Below are 21956 nucleotides of genomic sequence, written 5' to 3' on the forward strand. Positions count from 1 at the left end.
GACGATGGGCACTGCTGGCAGCCCCTCTCCAGTAGCTGGACTGTGGACTGGATCTCCAGCTGGATTTCCACGTCCACGTGCCCGCCCCCGTCCCTTGATGCTATTCTGACGCATCATTGCCGGGTTCAGTGTATGTGTACACTGTTCCTGCAGTGTAGCTCTGAAAAGAGCTGTTGATTGTAATGTTTTCCTGCCTAGCAGTGTCTAAACTCTATCTCACCTCAGTACAATGTCTCTCCCTATCTCTCTAAACTGCAAGTGAGACGAATATGGCTGACACTATTCTTATTAATCCGAGGTCACCTGATTTCGCCACCCAATGACTTTTTCCTTATTCTTTTTTTTATGCCTACGTTTTCCTGTTTCCTGTGCCACCTTCCCTGCACAGTTATTGGTGCATCAGGGAAGGTGGGAGGGCATATGAATTTTTACTGCGTTTACCGTGTGGTGTTCGATTGGAATGTAATATGTCGAATACCTTAAATTTAACAATTTAATAACTGGAGGGTTCAGTGCTTTATATACAAGAAAAGATAAATGGCACAACTTTCAAACAGCTTTAAAATAAATAGGAGAAAAACAGAATACTTAAGAGTCTTTGATCCTAGGAAGACTGGGTCTCTTCTAATGGAAATGACACACCCAGTTCTCTTAGCTGGATTCCACAGATGTGTGTTATGGTAAAGTAAAAACAGTATCTTATAGCTTAGGCTTGGCCACACCACCCAGCCAGGGTGCTCTCCTTTTCTATTACTCCAGGACTTATCTTCTTCTGGGAAAGAGGAATCACTTCCTTTGCCTTGTACAGCTGTGTGTCTTCTGGCCTGGAGGTCAGCCCAGGATCACAATTCCCCCCCCCTCCCCCTTTATTCCGTACCAGCTAGGCCACAACATAAAACAATATAATAACATCTGGTTGTGCACGTAAGGAAAAACAACTTTTGGGGAGCACAGTATAGGGATATGCATACTTTAGAAAAATTATTATTATTTCTTGACAATGAACATTTTGTATGTTGTATTTTTACTTGAAGCTTTCTTACTACACACACAATTTTCAGGACCAATACTATGAAAATGCTGCAGCGGCCAAATAACATTAAAACAGCAAGTATGAACTTGAACTTACAATTTTTACCAACAAACATATAATAGCATAACAAAAACACAATTTCAGTGTAATATGCGAACAGCGAGTGGTAGCATAGAATATATACTCGAGTATAAGCCGACTTTTTCAGCACAGTTTTTATGGTGACAAAGCCCCTCCTCGTCTTCTTATACTCGAGTCAGAGTCCACAGAGCACAGAGACATGCATGGACATGCATAAATTAAACAAAGGGGGAGGTCCTTTAGTGCTACTGCTCTGTGATTGGCTTGTCATGTAGGTCACATGACTGTGATTTTATCAAAGGTTCTATAGCCACTAGAATGTAACATCTGCAGATAAGTCAGTGGCCATTATGTGCAGGATTCATTGTGTCTTATAGAAGATGTCTGTCATATGGAGGAGAGGAAGCTACAGTAAAGTGAAAGTAAAACACACAGGTACCTACTGGGGTTACTATTCCTAGTAATGTCAGGCATTTGGGGTTATTAATTTAGTTTCAGTAACTCTATATGACTCACATTAATAGCAGTTAACCCCATCATGTCCCTCATATTAACCCCTGTGTGTCCCATATAAGGGTTACTAATATGTGAAACACATGGGGATACTAATAAAGGACCTTAATTATGAAGATACCTAATTATTACCTCCATATGTCCCACATATCAGTAACTCTTACGTGAGGCACACAGGGGGTTAATGTTAGGGACATGATGGGGTTAACTGCTATTACTATGAGGCACATGGAGTTATGCACATGACCAAACTTTTTATCTGCAATGGTGGATTCTTCCCCATAGGCTTATACTTGAGTCAATAAGTTTTCCCAGTTTTTTGTGGTAAAATTAGGGGCCTCGGCTTATATTCGGGTCGGCTTATACTCGAGTATATACATATAAAATACATAACATTTTAACATGATCATTTTCAATAAATAAGTGAATACATGTTAAAGGGAATCTTTCAGAGTGATTTACGACATTAAATCACCCATAAGACATTATGAACTGGGTGTTTAGTGTCCCAAATTACCCTGTTATAAAGCAATCTCTGTCAACAATAACACTTCATTTTCAGGGTGTATGCCCTGCACCTCTAGCACTTGTGCAGTGAAGCATGGGTGTATGGCTGCTGAAGAATTGTGCAGGATCTGGGAGCACCAGAGATGAGTCCAATAAGATTCACTGGACTTGTCTCTTAATAAGTATAAAGGATTTTTTTTAAAATTAAATGTAGGAATGGATGGGTTTAAAACAGGGTGATTTGGGACACTAACTCACAGTCTATAAGCATCTGTGGGTGGTTTAGTGTCCCAAATTGACCTGACAGGTTCCCTTTAAAATAAATCATGAATTTAGCAGCTTAGAAGCCACATACTCAAATATATGTCAGTGCTAAAGTATGTAAATTTAGTTACTGGTCTTGTTCAGAACCATTAAAGCATTTTTTTAAAGCTCCATAAATATGACCCATTTGACATAAAACATGAACCACCCAGGTAAGTTCTTAATAATATAGAAGATCCCCCGCAGCTATCATCTAATTCATGTTTTTTTCATACAAAACTTACATATGTCTTTTGTAATTTGAATTCCCTGGGAGTCCTCAGGGTGTCTTTATATGATTATATAAGCAAAAATAAATATATGCCTTTCAGTGTTCTAGTGCCTTTTTGTAAGAAGGGTTAATTTGAAAAATAAAAGGTGCAAGGCAGAATTCATGTGGAGAATGACAGAACATTTTGTCCAGCACAGCTTTGGCTGGTTGTTACAAGCGTCAGGACATTAGATGCAACAAAAGCTGGATTGGCAGTATCATCAATCACCTGCATGACAGTCAACTTCAGTTTGTTTGTTCCACTCTGCATAATAAGTGATTGGATCAGGTTTAATTAGATATTGGGTAATCAATCATTGCCAACAAGGCAAAACAGCGTGGGATCTAGCTGCCGGAAGAAGGAAAAAATAAAGAGTTTCTTGTCATCTATATTGGGAGTAATATGGTATGAACGTATGGTGATATTATATGAATACATGTAGATATTTAGAAGCTGGCAGTATGCCATCATACACATATAAAGTATTCATTCATATGTCTTAAACTGCTTTGTAAGGGTGAATGAGTGTGTATGTGTGCACCCAACCTCACCTTTATGTGAAATACATTAAAGACTTAAGACTCTAAATTTTTATGATACATATTAATACATAATCACAATATGCTAACAAAACCCTCGACAGGCTGAAATGCAAATAACAACCACTGGGTGGCCAGATATGGACAGATACAGCTGAAACAACTAACAACAAAGCATCATAAAGTCTTTTTTTTCTTTACAAACATGTCATTTTAGACTTCCCCTACCGGGGGAAGCAATGCAATTCTATTTTACTGTATATAGGGCCCAACAATGGCACCATGTCTGCCATCTTAGCACTCCTGTTAAAGAGACATCGCCTATTAAAAGGTCTAGAAACATGTTGGTAAATAATAAAAATTCATTTTTATCTAATAATACATTCCTATGTATTGCAGTATATTATACTGTGAATGAAGTCAATCGGTGGGTATTATCTCTGTACATTCCTGTTCTGTAGCTTATCATCTTGTGATCTTGTCTAACTACTAAGAAGGAGAAGTGGGAATATTTCAAGATTCATTTTATATCAAATGTTCTAATAATCATGTGCAATATGAGAACCATCTCTCTATCATTTACATAATGATAGTCTGTAAGAAGCAGGGTCTTAAGATTGCATTACAAACAAACACATGTCAGGGGCTACGCTTTGAGACAGCATTTCCATTGACCTGTGTGACAATGTGTTGCTCTGTCCCTGGTCAGCCAGTGAATCTCTCTATGCCAGAGGGAGATACATTTACTAACCCTGCATTCACACGGCTGAGTTTTAACTGTGAATCTAACCAATACACAGAGCGAATTTCACAGCTGAAACTTGATCATGTGAATGTGGGGGTAACTAGAATTACAGACCCACAGACAAAGTCCCCAAGCTTTTGGGACTTATCAAATTCTTCAACTATTGTGGTGAAGTACCCTAAGAGAGTTTGGGGAAAAAAAAAATTAAATTAAATTAAATACATATATTTTAAGAACACATAAAGGTTCCCTATTTTATACACTTTTTCATGTAAAAACAAACAACAAAAAACATTTTTTTATCACTGCATCCATAATGCCCCAAACTATTAAAGGATTTATACCACAAAAATTATTTATCCTCTATTCATAGGATGGAATAATTTGCTGATTGGTGGGGGTCCCACTGATCCTGAGAATGGGGGTCTTTTACCTCTGTTGTGAATAGAGAAGTGGATGATAAATGTGTACTCCTGCTCCGTGCATGTCAACAGGAGAGCCAGAAATGCCTACAGTACCGTGCGCAGCTATGTGACATTATCGCTGCAGGATATACATTTGTTATATTTTGTGACATTGCCTACTCTTTCTCCACAGCCCCTTTAAATGCATTCAATCTCTTTTGTTGAATCATCACAGACCTCCTTTTATCTTAACGAAATTGAATTATTCTTAGAAAGGTGTTGACATTATAAACATTTCTTTTTGCTTTTTCACTTATTCGTAAAAGGGTTGTCCATTATAATAACCCATAACACAACAGTCTTAAATAATTGAAATACGATGAACATACTTGTGATTGCTATATGAAAAAATTGCCAATCACAATGATGCAAGCTAAAACTGCAACTGGGTGTGAACTTGTACTTTTGCTACCAAACCAGCAGCCGGAGTAGATTAGACACTGTTACAAGTTTATAACATCTGCCAACTATTGTTTGATCAGGGATAAAATATGCCGAGGTGACAACATCTTGCTGCCCTGCATTTCAGGGACCTTCATTAAAAATTCAAGACTTCTTGTACAGGCCCAGAAGGTCCCGTTGTTTTCTCAAGATACAAGGGAGAGACACAACTTCACAAGATGTCAAGAACAATATCCATTCATGTTTAGTATTCAGATCCACTGAGTAATCTTTTCTTTCACATTTGTTTTACAATAAAGGATTGGGGTTCATTTAATTGGAACAACAATAATACTGGGATAAAGAGCACTGTCCTGCTATGAGTATGACGTTATGAGGGAAATAAGAGACAGCTGCGAAGAATTGGGAAGAGTTGTAAGGAATGAAAATATTTAGTTCAGTTTTCTTTCTGCTTGTTTGTTTTTTTCCTTTAATAATATATTGATGTGAGCAGCTTGGTCATGCCAAACAAATTTTGTACATAAAAAACCAACTGTCGGAATGCAACACATCAATCTGGCAAAGTGCACTCAGGTAGAATACCTCTTGGGGAGTTTTCCCTGGCAGCCATATTGTTTAGAGGAAAGGGACAACTCCATCTGACGAATCTCATAAATGTTTATTAAACAGTGCTTCTGCCATCCTAAAATAGCAGCTGTGCTGACTAACAGTATATCCAGTAATTGACTTTTCAATTATAGTGTAGTGTATAGTACAGAAATTGATCACTGAAGATTTAGTATGAGAATAAGATTTATCATATAATTCTTATTATGTTGCTATGTAAGAAGAAATATAAGTTACAAATGTGAAGATTTCATTCTCTTTGTTTTTCTTTATTAAGTCTCATTATTACATGTCTTATAAGGCTTAATTCATATACAATGGCACAGAATTATTATTGTGGCTATGCCTAGACACTGACTTAAACATGACACATCTTTGGAGCACTATGGTGCATCTTTGGTGCTGTATGGGGCATTTTAGCTAGAAATGTGTGTGTGGGTGAAAAAGCAGGTGCGTATTAAATGAGCCATGATGAGCCAACTAAGAGGCGGTATAAGTTTAGACTAGACAGTTTAAACAAACTCCAGATTTATCATGCAGAGTCAGTCACTGATAAATTTGGTGCATTTTCAGACTACCTGGCTAAAGCTGGTCAAACACATTAAATCTTAGAATGATCGCTTCTCTGAAACAACGTTCCATCACAACTGATTGTGGTTGTGATAAACTTTACTTGTCAGTTACATGGGACAAATTTTTGAAGGTTTATGCACAAATTAACAATTGTTCCCAAAAATTCAAAATTAGAGATAAGTGAACCTGTCAAGATTTGTTTTATTTGGAATTATGGTGGCTCTGTTTCTAGACTTGGTTCAGGTTGAACAAGTCCTCTATAGCCATATTTAACCCTTAGCTCACATCTGCGTTTGGTAATCCATTCCGGGAGTCCGCATGGGGACTCCCCGAACGGACTACCGAAGGCACTTGCAAGCGGTGTGCAGTGAAAGCATATGGATCCCATAGACTATAATCTTGCCCACTTTTTTCTGAGACATCATGTTCATGTGATTCTTTTAAAACCTCAAAACTTCCACCTCCAGATTTCCCCCAGTTCTGCTACCAGAATGACTACCAGCACCACACCCCTGTCACCATTAACTGCACCACCACCATTATATCTTCCTCATCTACTATCAAATAATGCAAATTGATTTCATTTAGCTCATAAAAAAAGGAAAACTGCTCTGAATAGGAGAAATGAATTTCTTAACAGGAGCCACATGACTATCATGGATCTGTGTCAGTGAAGAAGTTGAAGGAAACACACACAGAAGTCTCTCTTAAATCCTCCTGTGAATGTAATGAGTGCACTAAATAATCAAAAACCTCACCTTCATTCTCAAGAAGGACTACAATCCTGCTGATACTTGCAAAAGTAATGTTGCTGTTGCCACCTACATTATTACTCTTAGTAATTGTTCCTCCCCTTCCTTTATTCCTGTCCCATGTCTTTTCTTTTCCAGTCAAATTAATTCATTCTGCTTATTTATATTATAATATTACACTGTTTTAAAAGTGACGGACAGCAATTCTGAATTTCAACAAAACTAGCAACACAGTAGAAGTATTAAAAGGATGACCTGGTCAATAACTATTGGACTAGAATTGTGTCAGTCAGATTTTTATTTTTTTTTCCTACTGTTACAATAGTGTCAGTTTGTATATATATATTAGGTAACCAAAAAGGAAAAAAAAAAAAAAACTCAACAAAATGAGATTTTTTTGGCTTTTTCACATTGATTGTTGGATGACCAAAACAACCCCTATGACCTTAAATAACATGATTCATGAAGATTTGCTGAATGTTTGTGTAGCCTTAGTTCTATCTTTTAGCACAATGTCACATTTAGGGTGCGTTCACACAATGCAACATGCCGCGTGATGTGGCACGTATACGGCGTGTGAGAGTTTGCACGCCGTATATGCTCCCATTGATTTCAATGGGAGCTAGGATCGTATACGCCGCGTTATTTTGCGGCTGTGATTTTGCGGCGTATACGATCTTAACTCCCATTGTAATCATTGGGAGCGTGTACGGCACGCAAACTCTCACACGCCGTATACGTGCCACATCACGCGGCACGTTACTCTGTGTGAACGCACCCTTAGGTAGCTTGTTTTACTATAGGCAATTACAAACTTTTAAATAATGGATATTTGTTTTAGATTAGTGTAGGATATAAGACTGTATTTTGGGCGAGCAACAAAAAAGGAATAGGAATATTTTTTCAGATTAGCATGCTCTGTCACTCTTTTTATCAGGTGATCACAAAAAACCTTAATAATAATTAACAAGGATTTTTTTTTATTATTATTATTATTATTATTATTATTATTATAGGGGCTCTATCACTGGGAAAAGTCATTTTTATCTAAACACATGCTTGCATAGGCTTTAGAAAGTATATTCCACAATTACCTTTTGTATGTAGATTGCTTCAGTGGTGTCTGAATAAGTCCGTTTTTATTCGTATGCTAATGAGCCTCCAGCCAGCTCAGGAAGTTCCCAGCAGCCTCCTCTCTCCCATTATCTTCTATGTGTCTGAAGCAAACAGGAAGCTGAGTCATCATCAGCCCCAGCAGCAGCCTCCCATAGAAAACAGCAGTGAGAGGTGTGCACCATCTATCGTGCACTAGTCTAATTAGCATATGAATATAAACGGACTTATTCAGAAACCACTGAGGCAATCTACATACAAAAGGTAGGTGTGAAATAGACTTTCTAAAGGCTATGCAAAGGTGTGATTAGTTAAAAATTACTTTTCCTAGTGATAGAGCCCCTTTAATGCAGATGGAATCAACATTTAATGAAAATAAATTAAATTCTTGCTCAAAAAATGTTTAAAATATTCTTTACTATCATGACTTTCAGGAAAAACTATGTTTAGACACTCTGTATACATGAAACAGCTTTATTGCACAACTGATTTAGACAAAATTAGATTATTTTGCAATGAAATGGTTAACTGTCCTTTGTCTCCATAAGGGCTAGTTCACACGTGAGTATAAGGGGAGGTTTTTGACAGCGGATTTCGCGTCCAAAACCTCCCCTTATAATGGTGGTCTATGGAGACCGCCGGGCTTCTGTTCTCCGCTAGCGGCGAGCTGCTGCTAGCGGAGAAAAGAAAGGACATGTCCTTTCTTCAGGCGGAAGCCGCGCTGTCTCAGTCACGCGGCTTCCGCCCCCCGCAGCTCCCTCCTATGTCGGCTCATTCATTTGAGCCGACAGCAGAGGGTTAAGCCGCGACAGCGATGGTCGCGGCGGGCGGGTTTTGACAAGAGAGAGACGCGGCTCGCCGCGTCTCTCTCTGTGTCAAAACCCGTGCGGGCAGTTCACGTGTGAACTAGCCCTTACTGTAGGCTACTGCTGTCAGGCTTACAACAGCACAGATATGCTACCTCACTTTGTCTTATCTAACATTTATATCAACCTATCAATCTACCTGTACTTGATTAAATCTTACTAAACTCTCCTGTTCCTAAGATTCTCTATCTCTATCGTATTTTGTAACTTTTTCTCTCCCTATCATGCAGTGAAACAAATAACATTCATTTGTGCATCCACCATCACTGCAACTTGTATTCATGTCCACAGCACATTACATACACCTTACACTGCAAAGTGTCCACCTACCACTGGTTATATACAGAGAGGCTTTCAGCTAATGTTAGTTGGTACCAAAACATCACAGTAACACACAAGACGTGTCTCTTCTGTATTTTACATGCGTAATACATGTGGTGACAGCCATTGTAGATTATCCAAAGCAATTCTCAATTTATTTGGTTTTGTCCAAAAATAAACAATTTGTAATATTTAAGCCAAACCCAGCTAGTGATAAATCAATTTGCCCATCTCTATTCAAAATCTGCCAATGTATATGGCCAGCTTAAGGGCTTAAGGTGAATTGAGGACATGTGAGGTCTGTAACAATCATAGATTGCATGTGGACACATTTATTTTCTTAAATACATGAAGACCTCTGTTCTTCTCCACGGCAAATGTAGACATGCTCTATTTTAGCCTCTTTATGGACTACAGAGCTCCATTAAAGTCTACGGTTACTTTGAAATCATGGACAACACACGAGTGCTGTAGGCTTTTCATGTACGTACATTCAAAAGAATATTATTATTTTTATTTTATTTTATTTTTTTTTTAAAGCTGCTTTTTTTCATGAACATGAGTAACAGATCAGGATGCCCAAGTTTACACTGTCTAACTATTAGTAAATCATAGCCAAGTTTTTTAAAAATAATTTTCACTTGTTTTCATTGTCATTTGTTCAGAAATGCCCAAGTCTATAGTAATTTATTGAAAAACATACATATTTAAAGTAGTTTGGTTTTTAGAGTTTTTGCTGCATTTGAAGGTTATTAGTAGAGATGAGCGAACACTAAAATGTTCGAGGTTCGAAATTCGAATCGAACAGCCACTCAATGTTCGTGTGTTCGAACGGGTTTCGAACCCCATTATAGTCTATGGGGAACAGATACTCGTTAAGGGGGAAACCCAAATCCGTGTCTGGAGGGTCACCAAGTCCACTATGACATCCCAGGAAATGATGCCAACACCTCTGGAATACAACTGGGACAGCAGGGGAAGCATGTCTGGGGGCATCTAACACACCAAAGACCCTCTATTACCCCAACATCACAGCCGAACAACTACACACTTTACACACTCAATACCACCTCTCTGACAGTAGGAAAACACCTTGAAACATGTGTATTTGGCACTTGCAGTGAGGAGAGCTTGTCACCAGCAGTGAATTTGGCCCTTGTAGTAAGTTGAGGTTGGCACCAACATTTGTTTTGAAAATCAGGGTGGATTGAGCCTCTAACCAGCAGAGTTTGGGCAAATTCATGGTGGAGGGAGCCTCTAACCAGCCCAGTTTGGACCAATTCATGGTGGAGGGAGCCTCTAACCAGCCCAGTTTGGACCAATTCATGGTGGAGGGAGCCTCTAAAAAACCCAGTTTGGACCAATTCATGGTGGAGGGAGCCTCTAACCAGCCCAGTTTGGACCAATTCATGGTGGAGGGAGCCTCTAAAAAACCCAGTTTGGACCAATTCATGGTGGAGGGAGCCTCTAACCAGCCCAGTTTGGACCAATTCATGGTGGAGGGAGCCTCTAACCAGCCCAGTTTGGACCAATTCATGATGGAGGGAGCCTCTAAACAGCCCAGTTTGGGCAAATTCATGGTGGAGGGAGCCTCTAACCAGCCCAGTTTGGACCAATTAATGGTGGAGGGAGCCTCTAACCAGCCCAGTTTGGACCAATTCATGGTGGAGGGAGCCTCTAACCAGTCCAGTTTGGGCAAATTCATGGTGGAGGGACTCTCTAAAAAACCCAGTTTGGACCAATTCATGGTGGAGGGAGCCTCTAACCAGCCCAGTTTGGACCAATTCATGGTGGAGGGATCCTCTAACCAGCCCAGTTTGGGCAAATTCATGGTGGAGGGAGTCTCTAAAAAACCCAGTTTGGACCAATTCATGGTGGAGGGAGCCTCTAAACAGCCCAGTTTGGGCAAATTCATGGTGGAGGGAGCCTCTAACCAGCCCAGTTTGGACCAATTCATGGTGGAGGGAGCCTCTAACCAGCCCAGTTTGGGCAAATTCATGGTGGAGGGACTCTCTAAAAAACCCAGTTTGGACCAATTCATGGTGGAGGGAGCCTCTAACCAGCCCAGTTTGGACCAATTCATGGTGGAGGGAGCCTCTAACCAGCCCAGTTTGGACCAATTCATGGTGGAGGGAGCCTCTAAAAAACCCAGTTTGGACCAATTCATGGTGGAGGGAGCCTCTAACCAGCCCAGTTTGGACCAATTCATGGTGGAGGGAGCCTCTAAAAAACCCAGTTTGGACCAATTCATGGTGGAGGGAGCCTCTAACCAGCCCAGTTTGGACCAATTCATGGTGGAGGGAGCCTCTAACCAGCCCAGTTTGGACCAATTCATGATGGAGGGAGCCTCTAAACAGCCCAGTTTGGGCAAATTCATGGTGGAGGGAGCCTCTAACCAGCCCAGTTTGGACCAATTAATGGTGGAGGGAGCCTCTAACCAGCCCAGTTTGGACCAATTCATGGTGGAGGGAGCCTCTAACCAGTCCAGTTTGGGCAAATTCATGGTGGAGGGACTCTCTAAAAAACCCAGTTTGGACCAATTCATGGTGGAGGGAGCCTCTAACCAGCCCAGTTTGGACCAATTCATGGTGGAGGGATCCTCTAACCAGCCCAGTTTGGGCAAATTCATGGTGGAGGGAGTCTCTAAAAAACCCAGTTTGGACCAATTCATGGTGGAGGGAGCCTCTAAACAGCCCAGTTTGGGCAAATTCATGGTGGAGGGAGCCTCTAACCAGCCCAGTTTGGACCAATTCATGGTGGAGGGAGCCTCTAACCAGCCCAGTTTGGGCAAATTCATGGTGGAGGGAGCCTCTAACCAGCCCAGTTTGGACCAATTCATGGTGGAGGGAGCCTCTAACCAGCCCAGTTTGGGCAAATTCATGGTGGAGGGAGTCTCTAAAAAACCCAGTTTGGACCAATTCATGGTAGAGGGAGCCTCTAACCAGCCCAGTTTGGGCAAATTCATGGTGGAGGGAGCCTCTAAAAACCCCAGTTTGGACCAATTCATGGTGGAGGGAGCCTCTAACCAGCCCAGTTTGGACCAATTCATGGTGGAGGGAGCCTCTAACCAGCCCAGTTTGGGCAAATTCATGGTGGAGGGAGTCTCTAAAAAACCCAGTTTGGACCAATTCATGGTAGAGGGAGCCTCTAACCAGCCCAGTTTGGGCAAATTCATGGTGGAGGGAGCCTCTAAAAACCCCAGTTTGGACCAATTCATGGTGGAGGGAGCCTCTAACCAGCCCAGTTTGGACCAATTCATGGTGGAGGGAGCCTCTAACCAGCCCAGTTTGGGCAAATTCATGGTGGAGGGAGTCTCTAAAAAACCCAGTTTGGACCAATTCATGGTGGAGGGAGCCTCTAACCAGCAGAGTTGTGGGAAAGCAGGGTGGAAGGAGCCTCTAACCAGCCCAGTTTGGTGGAAATCAGGGTGGAGGGAGCCTCTAACCAGCAGAGTTGTGGGAAAGCAGGGTGGAGGGAGCCTCTAACCAGCAGAGTTGGTGGAAATCAGGGTGGAGGGAGCCTCTAACCAGCAGAGTTGTGGGAAAGCAGGGTGGAGGGAGCCTCTAACCAGCAGAGTTGGTGGAAATCAGGGTGGAGGGAGCCTCTAACCAGCAGAGTTGTGGGAAAGCAGGGTGGAGGGAGCCTTTATCCAGCAGAGTTGGTGGAAATCAGGGTGGAGGGAGCCTCTAACCAGCAGAGTTGTGGGAAAGCAGGGTGGAGGGAACCTCTAACCAGCAGAGTTGTGGGAAAGCAGGGTGGAGGGAGCCTCTAACCAGCAGAGTTGGTGGAAATCAGGGTGGAGGGAGCCTCTAACCAGCAGAGTTGGGGGAAATCAGGGTGGAGGGAGCCTAGTATTAGCAGAATTGTGCAACGCTTATGGTGGATGAGTATGAGGATGCGGAGGAATTGGAGAGGTTGAGTACAGACATGGAGTTTCATGTTGGGGTGCTTTACACAGGTGGGCACAAAAATGAAGGCTCTATCCAGTGGTGGTTCATTTTTATCAAAGTGAGCCGGTCGGCACTCTCAGCTGACAGACGGGTGCGCTTGTCAGTGATGATGCCACCGGCTGCACTGAACACCCTCTCAGATAGGACGCTGGCGGCAGGACAGGACAGCACCTCCAAGGCATATAGGGCAAGTTCAAGCCACAGGTCCAACTTCGACACCCAATACGTGTAGGGCGCAGAGGGGTCGGAGAGGACAGGGCTGTGGTCGGAAAGGTATTCCCGCAACATGCGCCTATACTTCTCACGCCTGGTGACACTAGGACCCTCCGTGGCGGCACTTTGGCGAGGGGGTGCCATCAAGGTGTCCCAGACCTTAGACAGTGTGCCCCTCGTTTGTGTGGACCGGTGAGAACTTGGTCGCCTACTGGAGGAATTGCCCTCCCTGCCGCCAACGTCACATGCTGGAAACATCTCCATCATATTCTGCACCAATTGCCTGTGGCAAGCATTGATGCGATTGGCCCTCCTCTCTACCGGAATAAAAGACGAGATGTTGTTTTTATACCGGAGGTCAAGGATAGCAAAGATCCAGTACTGGTTGTCCTCCATGATTTTGACAATACGCTTGTCGGTTGTAAAGCACCCCAACATGAACTCAGCCATGTCTGCCACAGTGTTAGTTGGCATGACTCCTCTGGCCCCACCGGAAAGTTCAATCTCCATTTCCTCCTCATCCTCCATGTCTACCCATCCGCGCTGCAACAATGGGACGATTCGAAGTTGCCCGGAAGCCTCCTGTATCACCATCACATCATCGGACAACTCTTCTTCCTCCTCCCCCTCCTCCTCCTCCATTAAACGCGATGAAGCGGACAGATGTGTGGACCTACTCTCCAGCTGTGACGGATCGGATGCTATCCCTGACTCCTCTGTGTGATCTGAGTTATCCCTGATGTCAATCAGGGATTCTCTCAGAACACACAAGAGCGGGATTGTAAGGCTCACCATCGCATCCTCAGAGCTCACCCTCCTTGTGGACTCCTCAAACACCCGTAGGATGTCACAAAGGTCTCTCATCCATGGCCACTCATGGATGAGAAACTGAGGCAGCTGACTGTGTGGCACCCTAGGGTTTTGTAGCTGGTATTCCATCAAAGGTCTCTGCTGCTCAACCACTCTATTCAACATCTGAAACGTTGAGTTCCAGCGTGTGGGGACGTCGCACAAAAGCCGGTGTTGTGGCACATGCAGGCGTTGCTGGAGAGATTTTAAGCTAGCAGCGGCTACTGTCGACTTGCGAAAGTGGGCGCACATGCGCCGCACTTTCACCAGTAGCTCTGGAACATTGGGGTAGCTCTTTAGTAAACGTTGCACCACTAGGTTGAAGACGTGGGCCAGGCATGGAACATGTTGGAGTCCGGCAAGCTCCAGAGCTGCTACCAGGTTCCAGCCGTTATCACAAACGACCATGCCTGGGCCCAGGTGCAGCGGCTCAAACCATATTGCTGTCTCATCGAGGAGGGCATCCCTCACCTCGGAGGCAGTGTGCTGTCTGTCCCCCAAGCTGATCAGCTTCAGCACAGCCTGCTGACGTCTACCAACGCCAGTGCTGCAACGTTTCCAACTCGTAGCTGGGGTCAATCTAACAGCGGAGGAGGAGGCGGTGGTGGAGGAGGAGACGGTGGAGGAGGAGGAGGAGGGGGGTGTTCTTCTCGTGTCCCTGCCAGGAATGTTAGGCGGGGAGACGAGGTACACCGGAAGCAGTCCCAGCCTCAACTACATTCACCCAGTGTGCCGTCAGTGAAATGTAGCGTCCCTGTCCGCATGCACTTGTCCACGCGTCGGTGGTCAAGTGAACCTTTGTGCAAAGCGCGGAACTAAGGGCCCGCCTGATGTTGAGTGACACGTGCTGGTGCAAGGCGGGGACGGCACACCGGGAGAAGTAGTGATGGCTAGGGACGGCATAGTGAGGTGCCGCAGTTGCCATCAGGTCCAGGAAGGCGGGAGTTTCAACAAGCCAGAACGCCAACATCTCCTGGGCCAGCAGTTTAGCGATGTTGGCGTTCAAGGCTTGCGCGTGTGGGTGGTTAGCAGTGTATTTCTGCCGCCGCTCCAATGTCTGAGAGATGGTGGGTTGTTGTAAAGAAGCGCCTGATGGTGCCTTTGATGGTGCAGGAGAAGGAGATAAGACAGGAACAGGGGAGGATGAGGAAGAAGTCAACAAAGTGGCGGAGGCAGATGAAGTGGTGTCCTGGCTCGTCCTTTGGAGTGCATCGCCAGCACAGTCAGCAGTGGCAGAGGCAGAGGCAGAGGCAGTGGCAGTGGCGTGAACGGCAGGCGGCCTTTGTCCTGCCGTTGCTGCCTGCCACTGATTCCAGTGCTTGGATTCCAAATGACGGCGCATTGAAGTGGTGGACAGGTTGCTCTTCTCAGAGCCCCTAATCAATTTCGAGAGGCAAATTGTGCAGACAACACTATATCTGTCCTCGGCGCATTCCTTGAAAAAACTCCACACCTTCGAGAAACGTGCCCTCGAGGTGGGAGTTTTTCGGGGCTGGGTACAAACTGGAACATCTTGGGAGATTCCGGGTGTGGCCTGGCTTCGCCTAAGCTGCTGACCTCTGCCTCTAGCTACCCTTTTTGGTGCTGCACCTGCCTCAACATCCACACTACTTTCCCCGCTTGACATCCCCCCTGTCCAGGTCGGGTCAGTGTCCTCATCATCCACCACTTCCACTTCCAACTCCTGTCTCATCTCCTCCTCCCGCACAATGCGCCGGTCAACTGGATGCCCTGACGGCAACTGCGTCACATCATCGTCGATGAGGGTGGGTTGCTGGTCATCCACCACCAAATCGAACGGAGATGGAGGAGACTCTAGTGTTTGAGCATTTGGACACAGATGCTCCTCTGTTAGGTTCGTGGAATCGTGACGTGGAGGGGCAGGTTGAGGGACAATGAAAGTAGCGGAGAACAGCTCTGGGGAGCAGGGACAGTTGGGGTTATTGTTCTGTGAAGCTTGGGAATTTTGGGAGGAAGGAGGACAAGACTGTTGGGTAATAGGAGGAGAGGAGGCAGAGTCTGACTGGCTGCTGGACAATGTGCTGTAAGCGTTCTCTGACAGCCATTGCAAGACCTGTTCCTGGTTCTCGGGCCTACTAAGGTTTGTACCCTGCAGTTTAGTTAATGTGGCAAGCAACCCTGGCACTGTGGAGTGGCGCAATGCTTGCTGCCCCACAGGAGTAGGCACGGGACGCCCTGTGTCTTCACTGCTACCTTGCTCCCCAGAACCATTCCCCCGACCTCGCCCACGGCCTCGTCCACGTCCCTTTCTGGGAGCCTTGCGCATTTTGAATTCCCAGTTAGAAACTGGCACTATATACCAGTAGCAAGAAATGAGGGTATTTGTAACCCCAATATATTCTTTGAATTCCCAGTCAGACAATGGCACTATATACCAGTAGCAAAAATTGTGGGTGCACGTAACCCCAATATATTCTTTGAATTCCCAGTCAGACAATGGCACTATATACCAGTCGCAAAAATTGTGGGTGCACGTAACCCTAATATATTCTTTGAATTACCAGTCAGAAACTGGCACTATATGGCAGTAGCAAGAAATGAGGGTATTTGTAACCCCAATATATTCTTTGAATTCCCAGTCAGACAATGGCACTATATACCAATAGCAAAAATTGTGGGTGCACGTAACCCCAATATATTCTTTGAATTACCAGTCAGAAACTGGCACTATATGGCAGTAGCAAGAAATGAGGGTATTTGTAACCCCAATATATTCTTTGAATTCCCAGTCAGACAATGGCACTATATACCAGTAGCAAAAATTGTGGGTGCACGTAACCCCAATATATTCTTTGAATTACCAGTCAGAAACTGGCACTATATGGCAGTAGCAAGAAATGAGGGTATTTGTAACCCCAATATATTCTTTGAATTCCCAGTCATACAATGGCACTATATACCAGTAGCAAAAATTGTGGGTGCACGTAACCCCAATATATTCTTTGAATTACCAGTCAGAAACTGGCACTATATGGCAGTAGCAAGAAATGAGGGTATTTGTAACCCCAATATATTCTTTGAATTCCCAGTCAGACAATGGCACTATATACCAGTAGCAAAAATTGTGGGTGCACGTAACCCCAATATATTCTTTGAATTACCAGTCAGAAACTGGCACTATATGGCAGTAGCAAGAAATGAGGGTATTTATAACCCCAATATATTCTTTGAATTCCCAGTCAGACAATGGCACTATATACCAATAGCAAGAAATGAGGGTATTTATAACCCCAATATATTCTTTGAATTCCCAGTCAGACAATGGCACTATATACCAGTAGCAAAAATTGTGGGTGCACGTAACCCCAATATATTCTTTGAATTACCAGTCAGAAACTGGCACTATATGGCAGTAGCAAGAAATGAGGGTATTTGTAACCCCAATATATTCTTTGAATTCCCAATCAGACAATGGCACTATATACCAGTAGCAAGAAATGAGGGTATTTGTAACCCCAATATATTCTTTGAATTCCCAGTCAGACAATGGCACTATATGGCAGTAGCAAAAATAGTGGGTGTATATAGCCCCAATACTATTGCTAGGGGACTTGCAGTGTATTTCTGGGGTGAAGGTGGGGGGGCACACCGTTGGAACGGGGATTTGGGGTGTATATATGGGGTATACGGGAATACACTGTCAGTGTATTCCATTCAGGATCCGCGGAAAGCTGGGTTGCGGCGATTGAGCCCGTCAGTGCCACGTTACACTGACAAGCTTCTCCCTGGAATTTAGCTCTTATAAGAACTGTTGGTTGTCTTCTCCTTCCTATCCTAGCCTGTCCCTGCCTACCCAAAATCTAAGTCCTAGCTAACTGGACGGAAACCTCCGTCCCCGGTGAATTGCAAGCTCAGAATGACGTGAAGCTGGGCGTCGCTGTTCTTTTAAATTAGGGGTCACATGTTTTCGGCAGCCAATGGGTTTTGCCTACTTTTTTCAACGTCACCGGTGTCGTAGTTCCTGTCCCACCTACCCTGCGCTGTTATTGGAGCAAAAAAGGCGCCAGGGAAGGTGGGGGGGAATCGAGTAATGGCGCACTTTACCACGCGGTGTTCGATTCGATTCGAACATGCCGAACAGCCTAATATCCGATCGAACATGAGTTCGATAGAACACTGTTCGCTCATCTCTAGTTATCAGTGATTTTTATTTTTTCTTTCATAATATGGATTTTACAACAAATATTCCATATGTGACCATGGCATTTGAGAATCAGATTAGAGAGATAACTTTTTATAAGCACAGTGTCGGATTGGGATTTCTAGGGGCCCACCATCAGGACCCTGCAGACCAGTGATACCGAGACAGGGCGGCTAAAGGTAATAACATGTCGGGAGCCATGCTGCTCACCCGCCATACAATGTGCATCACTGCACTACCTAAACCCACTACTAGACACTGTATAGAAAGTGAACAGCATGACTCCTAGAAATGTTACCATCACCTGTAGCCACGCTGTCCTGGAAGAGCTGATCTGCAGAGGTCCAGGTCTATAATAAGGACAGGCCATCAATATTACAAAGATGGATAAATCCTTTAAAGATTTGTCCAGGAATTGGAGCAACCCATGTGCTGGGAGTATGGTGTAAAATAAAAAATAAATAAATTAAAAGCGCCTTCACCTGTCCCCGGTGCTCCATTGTCCGCTGCCAGTGTCCATTTAGTCTCGTGCTGGTGCCTCCTTGCTGGGAGTCCAGCACCTCATGTGATCACTGAGACTAATTAGGTACATTCATATACCATATATAAGTCGAAAATATACTTATATGAATGTATGAATACTATATATCCTACTAATATTATAAATGTGAAAGTTTGTAAGTTTGGATGTTTGTGTGTTTGGATGTTTGGTCCTCAATCACGGCAAAACGGCTGCATGGATTTGGCTGACAATTCACACATACCTTGCTGGTCAGTATACAAGCACAAAACAAGAGTCCACAGCTCAATGCATCTTATCTCATTGTACTCAGTTGCGGTTCTGTGTGCCCGAAAAAAACTTCCTCCGGTTAAGGTACACGATACAGAATCACAATAAAAAACTTTTTCAGCACAACAGAACCGATGTCTTATGTCCTTATTTTCTTTAAAAAATAACTTTTATTTCCAAATATTAAAACATCCAAAATGCTTTTGGTATAGCACCAGACACAAAACAAAAATAAGTGGTAAACACAGACACAAAAAAAAAACAACTTACGGCATATGTGTGTACGGCATTAGGAGCTAGCCTACGCGTTTTGGGATGCCTGTCCCTTACTCATGGCGATATCACAGGCATCCTGAAACGCGTAGGCTAGCTCCTAATGCCGTACACACATAGGCCGTAAGTTGTTTTTTTTTTTGTGTCTGTGTTTACCACTTATTTTTGTTTTGTGTCTGGTGCTATACCAAAGGCATTTTGGATGTTTTAATATTTGGAAATAAAAGTTATTTTTTTAAAGAAAATAAGGACATAAGACATCGGTTCTGTTGTGCTGAAAAAGTTTTTTATTGTGATACCTTGCTGGTCACCTGGAATGAAACATAGGCTACTTCATATGCCGCTAAGTGCTGGCAATTCCAGACTGCTACCTCTAACGTATGCTCCAGCTAGGCTTGAGGACCTGAGATGACATCATTATAGGACTGAAATCGGGCACAGTGTGCGCTAAAGAAAATGGCGTCACGTGGACGGTCGTCCAGGTTGTCACGGTGTGTACCCACAAAAAATCAGTGGGATATACATTCTAATTCTCAGGCTATAGACGCTTAATCCAGGTTGTCACGGTGTGTATCCACAAATAATCAGTGGGATAAACATTCTAATTCTCAGGCTATAGACGCTTCATCCAGGTTGTCATGGTGTGTACCCACCAAAACCATCAAAACCATCTAAAAATGCGCAAGACTACCGGTAAGGGACGTGGATGAGGCCATGGGCGAGGCCGGGGGCATGGGAATGCTGCTGGGGAGCAAGGTCGCGGTGAAGCCACAGCACATTCCATGCCTACTCCTCAGGGGCAGCAAGCATTGCGCTTCTCCACAGTCCTTGGCTTGCTGGCCACATTAAGTAGGGTGCAGGGCACAAACCTAAGTAGGCCCGAGCACCAGGAACATGTGTTACAATGGCTGGAGGATAATGCTTCCACCACATTATCCACCAGCCAGTCAGCCTCTACCTCAACTCCTCCTCCTATACAACATTCTGGTCAGCCTTTCCCCCTAAAATACCCAATCTTCCCAGCAGAATAACCCCAACTTTCCCTGCTCCCAGGAGCTGTTCTCTGGCCCTTTAACTGTCCTTCTCCCTGTCCCTCCATTTCCCGATTTCACGGAGCTACCAGGTGACTTTCTGTATCCAGATGCCGAAGCACTGGAGTCTCCTCCATCTCCTGTTGATTTTGTGGTGGTTGACCAGCAACCCACCCTCAGTGACGATGACGAGACACAGCTGCCATCAGGGCAGCCTGTTGCCATGTAGGGTGTGCAGGAGGAGGGGGTGAGATAGGAATTGGCAGAGGAGGTGGTGGAGGACGAGGACACTGACCCGACCTGGACAGGGGGGATGTCAAGCGGGGAAGGCAGTGTCGATGTTGAGGGAGGTGCGGCACCAAAGAGGGTAGCTAGAGGCAGAGGCATGTCCAGAGACAGAGGTCAGCTGCTTTGCCGAAGCCAGGCCACACCCAGAATGGCCCAAGATGTTCCCTATCATAGCCAGCCCAGAAAAACTCCCCCATTGAAGGCATATTCCTCAATGGTGTGGAGATTTTTCAAGGAATGTTTGGAGGACAAATATAGTGTGGTTTGCATAATTTTCCACTTGAAACTGAGTAGGGGTTCTGAAAAGAGCAATGTTTCACCCCCTTCCATGCGCCGTCATTTGGAATCCAAGCACTGGACTCAGTGGGAGATAGCAAACACAGGACAATCGTTGCCGCCACTTCCTCTTCCACTGTTGCCAGTGCTGGCGCTGTAGCCCAGAGCACCAGCCAAGACACCGAAACATCTGTCTCCGTCACTTTGGGAACTTCTCCCTCATCCTCCCCTGTTCCTGTCTCAGCTCCTTCTCCTGCACCATCATGCGCCTCCTCCAAGCAACCCACCATCTCTCAGACACCACCAACATGCGCAAGGCTTGAACGCGCACATCTCCAAACTCCTGGCCCAGGAGATGTTGGCGTTCCTGCTTGTGGAAACTCCGGCCTTCCAGGACCTGATGGCAAGTACGGCACCTCGCTATGCCATCCCTAGCCGTTCCCTAAGTTCCACACTTTGCACAAAGGTCCACTTGACCACCAACGCGTGGACAAGTGCATACGGACAGGGACACTACATTTCACTGACGGCACACTGGGTGAATGTAGCTGAGGCTGGGACTGGGCCACAAACTGGGCCGGTGTACCTCAACTCCCCGCCTATCATTCCTGGCAGGGGCTCTGAAACAACACCCTCCTCCTCATCATCATCCGCCACCATTAAATTGACTCTAGCTACAAGCTGGAAACATTGCAGCACTGGCATGGGTAGACATCAGCAGACCGTGCAATTGAGGCTGGGACCCGGTCACAAACTGGGGCGGTCTACCTCATTTCCCCGCCCAACATTCCTGGCAGGGGCTCTGAACAACAACCCTCCTCCTCCTCCGCCATCACATCGACCCCTGCTACCTGCTGGAAACGCTGCAGCACTGGCATGGGGACACATTAGCAGGCCGTGCTGAAGCTCATCAGCTTGGGGGACAGACAGCACACTGCCTCCGAGCTGAGGGATGCCCTCCTCGATGAGACAGCAATATGATTTGAACTGCTGCACCTGGGCCCAGGCATGGTCGTGTCTGATAACAGCAGGAA

The 21956-nt window shown here is 44.7% G+C and overlaps 1 long non-coding RNA gene across 2 annotated transcripts in view; it reads left to right on the forward strand.

Moving 5' to 3' along the window:
• Positions 1 to 21956, forward strand: part of LOC142200592 (uncharacterized) — a 973077-nt gene that overhangs the window by 613475 nt on the left and 337646 nt on the right. For both annotated transcript variants that reach the window (XR_012715463.1, XR_012715464.1), the window contains exon 2: positions 20688 to 20745. This is a non-coding gene — a long non-coding RNA (uncharacterized LOC142200592). The remainder of the gene's footprint in view (positions 1 to 20687; positions 20746 to 21956) is intronic.

The sequence above is a fragment of the Leptodactylus fuscus genome, chromosome 4 (assembly GCF_031893055.1).
Source record: "Leptodactylus fuscus isolate aLepFus1 chromosome 4, aLepFus1.hap2, whole genome shotgun sequence".
NCBI classification, from domain to species: Eukaryota; Metazoa; Chordata; class Amphibia; order Anura; family Leptodactylidae; genus Leptodactylus; species Leptodactylus fuscus.